The sequence below is a fragment of the Geotrypetes seraphini genome, chromosome 2 (assembly GCF_902459505.1).
Source record: "Geotrypetes seraphini chromosome 2, aGeoSer1.1, whole genome shotgun sequence".
Lineage (NCBI taxonomy): Eukaryota > Metazoa > Chordata > Amphibia > Gymnophiona > Dermophiidae > Geotrypetes > Geotrypetes seraphini.
The window spans coordinates 466077122-466081656 of record NC_047085.1 but is presented as its reverse complement, the minus strand read 5'-3'; the positions used below and the strand labels follow the sequence as shown (position 1 = coordinate 466081656).

At 43.8% G+C, this 4535-nt stretch overlaps 1 pseudogene; it reads left to right on the top strand.

The window, feature by feature from the left end:
- Positions 1-3172: 3172 nt before the first annotated feature.
- LOC117356117 lies at positions 3173-3331 on the top strand (annotated as a pseudogene).
- Positions 3332-4535: the final 1204 nt, after the last annotated feature.

Below are 4535 nucleotides of genomic sequence, written 5' to 3'. Positions count from 1 at the left end.
TGTATTCCAGGCACTGTACTTTTTGCTATTTTATGCCTGACAGTTTGTTAAATGAAAATTTTTTTTAAATGGACTCACTATATGTAAAATGGATTAAGGCTATGACAATATATTGTCATAACTGTTAAACTCAGGGAGATCTATATGTTTTGACATGGAACCTAATTTTTAAAATAGCTGTTTCTATGAGGTAAACAAATCACACTATATTGTTTGTGCCTTGATGAATTTTAATTTTATACAAAATAATTAACAAGTTCTCCATCTGAATGTCAAACAAAGAACAGAACAGAAAGCACAGTTACTTACCGTAACAGGTGTTATCCAGGGACAGCAGGCAGATATTCTCACGTGGGTGATGTCATCCATGGAGCCCTGGTACGGACAGCTACCAAAGTGTACATGCACTTTAAGAACTTTAGAAAGTTCGTGGTTGACCACAACACGCATGCTGGAATGCCTTACCGCCTGACCAGGGGAGGTGGGTGGGTTGTGAGAATATCTGCCTGCTTTCCCTAGATAACACCTGTTACGTTAAGTAAATGTGCTTTATCCCAGGACACGCAGACAGCATATTCTCACGTGGGTGACCTCCAAGCTAACCAGAATGGGATGGTGGGAGTGTTGGTGTTTAGGAAAATAAATTTTGTAATAGTGAGAAGTGAAGGTATGAACCGAGGACCAAGATATGAACTGAGGACCAAGTGGCAGCTTTGCATATTTCATCAATAGAAGTAGATCTAAGGAAAGCTACTGAACCTGCCATAGCTCGAACTTTGTGAGGTGTGACTCGACCATCCAGTTGCAGCCCAGCCTGAGCATAACAAACTGAGATGCAAGCAGCCAACCAGTTGGAAATTGTCCGCTTGGAAACTGGATGCCCCATCTTGTTAGGCTCAAAGGAGACAAAAAGTTGTGGAGAAGATATATGTGATTTAGTCCTTTGCAAACAGTAGGCCAAAGCATGCTTGCAATCCAGAGTATGAAGAGCTGTTTCTCCAGGATGAGAATGAGGCTTGGGAAAGAACACTGGGGAGAACAATCGATTGGTTGAGATGAAATTCTGCAACAACTTTGGGTAAGAATTTTGGATAGGTGTGGAGCACCATCTTATCATGATGGAATACTGTAAATGGTGGATCCGCTACTAAGGCTTGAAGTTCACTAACTCTGCGAGCAGATCTGAGAGAAATGAGGAAGACTATTTTCCAACTGAGATATTTAAGATGAGCCGTAGACATTGGTTCAAATGGAGGCTTCATCAGATAGGAGATGGCTTGACATTGAAAAGTCCTTTCATAAATCTGGAAACCACAGGATGAGCGGAGATAGGTTTTCCATCCAATGTTTGATGAAAATCAGCAATTGCACTGAGGTGGATTTGAGACCAGATTGAGATAAATGAAAAAGATAGTCCAGAATCGAAGACAAGCAGAAAACCTAGTCCACTTTTGAGTGTAACATTGTCTTGTGGCTGGTTTTCTGAAAGCATCTAAGAGTCACGTGAACTGTAGAGGCCATGTGACCTAGAAAAACCATCATGTGCCTCACTGAAAATGAAAGAAGGAGGCATACCTGATGGCAAAGGTGTATGAGAGCATCCTGACTTGTTGGGGGAAGGAATGCTATGAGCTGCACAGTATCTAGAAGAGCTCCAATAAATTGAAGAGTTTGAGAAGGCTGTAGTTGATATTTGGGAAAAATTATTTTGAAGCCCAAATTTTCTAGAAACAGTAGTCTGTTGTGTTGCTACAGTAACCTCCTGAGACAAGGGGTCTTTGATGAGCCAATCGTCCAGATATGGAAAAACTTGGAAACCGTGATTTCGCAAGGCTACTGCTACCACCACCAGGCATTTGGTGAAAACTCTGGGAGATGATGCTGATTTCCCACCCGAAATCGGAGAAACTTGCGAGAGGCTGGGTGAATGGGAATGTGAGTGCAAGCCTCCTTGAGATCCAGAGAGCATAACCAGTCATTTTGATCTAGAAGAGACAGCATCCAAAACTTTTCTTTGACAAGAAATTTGTTGAGAGCTCTGATGTCCAATATCGGTTGAAGACCTCCCGTCTTCTTCAGGATGAGGAAATAGCGGGAATAAAACCCCATGTTCTGCTGGTCCAATGGAACCTTCTCGATGGCATTGAGATGAAAAGCGATTTGACTTCCTGGAGAAGAAGAGAGAACTGAAGAGGGTTGGAAAGAAACTCTCATGGAGGATGATCTGGAGGAATACAGAGGAAATGAAGAGAATAACCATCTTGAATGATATTTAGAACCCAGAGATTGGAGGTGATCAATTGCCAGCAATGATGGTAATGAAGCAGGCAACCTCCAGGGAGAGACATGAGACAGCTTGACAGAGATTATGCTCTTGAGTAGTTGGTCAAAAAGGCTGATTTGACTTTGGAGCAGCTGAGGTTTGGGATTTCTGGGGACGATGTTAAAATTTTTTTTTCTGTTGCGGTTTGGAAAGAGGAGCAGACTTTGGAGTATAGCGCCTCTAGTAGGAGGTAGATGGCTTGTAAGGCTTAGAAACAGAGGATTTAGTCTTAGGCCTGAGCAACAAATTGAAAGATTTTTCATGCTCTGAAAACTTATTTGCTTTTTGAATGTTGTCCCCAGAAAGTTCATCTCCTAGGCAGGGAATATTAGCTAACCGGTCTTGAAGGTTAGGATCCATGTCTGCAACCCTTAACCATGCAAGTCTCCTCATGGCTACTGAGATTGCACATACTCTCAAAGATTGCTCAAAGGCATCATAAAAGGATTGCACCATGTGTTGCCTGAGCTGCTGAAGAGTATGGAACATGTGCTGAAACTCTGATTTCCGATGTGATAGCAGATATTTGAATTTAGTTGGCATAGTCTTGACCCAGTACTTCAACTATCAAGTGAAATAAAAGTTGTAATTTATGACTCGATTAGTGAGCATGGAATTCTGGTAGAGAAGTCTACCAAACCTGTCCATTTAGTGGCCCTCACGCCCTGAAGGCACAGTAGTGTAGATTTTTGAAGGGGCAGATTCTTTAAGAGTGGACTGCACTACAAGAGACTGGTGAGAGAGCTGAGGCTTATCGAATCCAGGAATGGGGATGATTGAGAGTCAAGCTTTTTGGAAGCAGCTGGTACAGAATAAGGGGCGTCCCAATTTTTACGTAGAGTTTCCTTCAGCTTTGCGCAGTGGCAGTATCGTAGCCAATGAGGTTTATCCGAAGCGCGATTATTGCTAATTGAAAACTTTTCCCAATACCATGCAAGGGAAGCTTGAGTAGTCCCTTAGGAGGATGTTTGATATCCATAGTCTCCACATACTCCTCTGAATATTTGGAATCTGCCTCCAATTTTACCACCAGGTCTTTACTCATCTGCCTGATAAAGTGGGTAAAAGAGAGCGGCTCAGAAGGAAAAGTAGAGCGAGGAGAATGCTCTTCCTGGGAACCATAAGCTTCCATAGAAGATGGAGATACCTCATGAACAGACTGAAGATGGAGATCTGAGTGCACAGGAATGGAAGGAGAATGGTACCTATGTTTGGGGCAGTACCGACTCGATGAACAGCTGAAAGACTTCCTGCGCTTGTCCAAGCGTGTAGAAGAAATGTGCTTGGACTTAGAAGAGTGTTTATCAGATTTGGTAGATGGAAGACATGGAGACAAATGCCTGGAACAGCTAGATCTATATCCAAAATAATGACGCTTCTTCTGCGTGTGTTCAGGAGAAGGTGATTGGTTCCTTGAACGGTACTTAGGTGAAGGTGTGCGATGCTTTGAGGAGCGACGCTTAGGTGAAGGAGACTGGTACCTGGAGGAGTGATGCTTCAGTGAAGGAGACTGGCTTGATGAAGATGATCAGCGTCGAGAAGGCGGTACCAATAAGGCAGTAGTGGTACGTGCATCTGGCATGGAGCGCTGCTCAGGCTGGGCCAGTACTGGAGGAGCTGACATGGGAGTAAGCATCTGGAACATATCTCCAAACTCCAATTTAAAGAAAGCATCAAGCTTCTGTTTGAAGGCTTGCACTGATACCTGTGGCTTGGATGCCAGTATCAAAGGTGCCACAGCTCGCTCTGGAGAGGATGACATAGATGAAGATGCACCCCTCGAAGTTGGTTGCACCCCTCGAAGTTGGTTGCATTAATGGTCTCTGTTTGGCCGGTACAACTTGACTCTTTATCTTAGTGGCCTGAGACATTGTCTGGGAAGCTGGTGACTTCATAGCTGGCTTACCTGGCGGGGCTATCACCTGTGACACCGACATTGAAGCAGGTACCTTGGACGATGGTGATGCCTTTGATGTCGAGGACTTGGACGGTGTCAAAGGTACCTATGATGTCTCCATGGTACCGAAGAGTAGTTTTTGTTGGAGAAGGCAACTTTTAATGAAGCGTAGAACAGTGCAAACAAGATTCTACGTGGTGGTCTGGGCCCAGACACAGGATACACCACTTGTGGGGATCAGTTAAAGAAATAGTGCACTGGCACCTGCCACACTTTTTAAAGCTGGTTAATGGGCGGGACATGGAAGGGAAAATA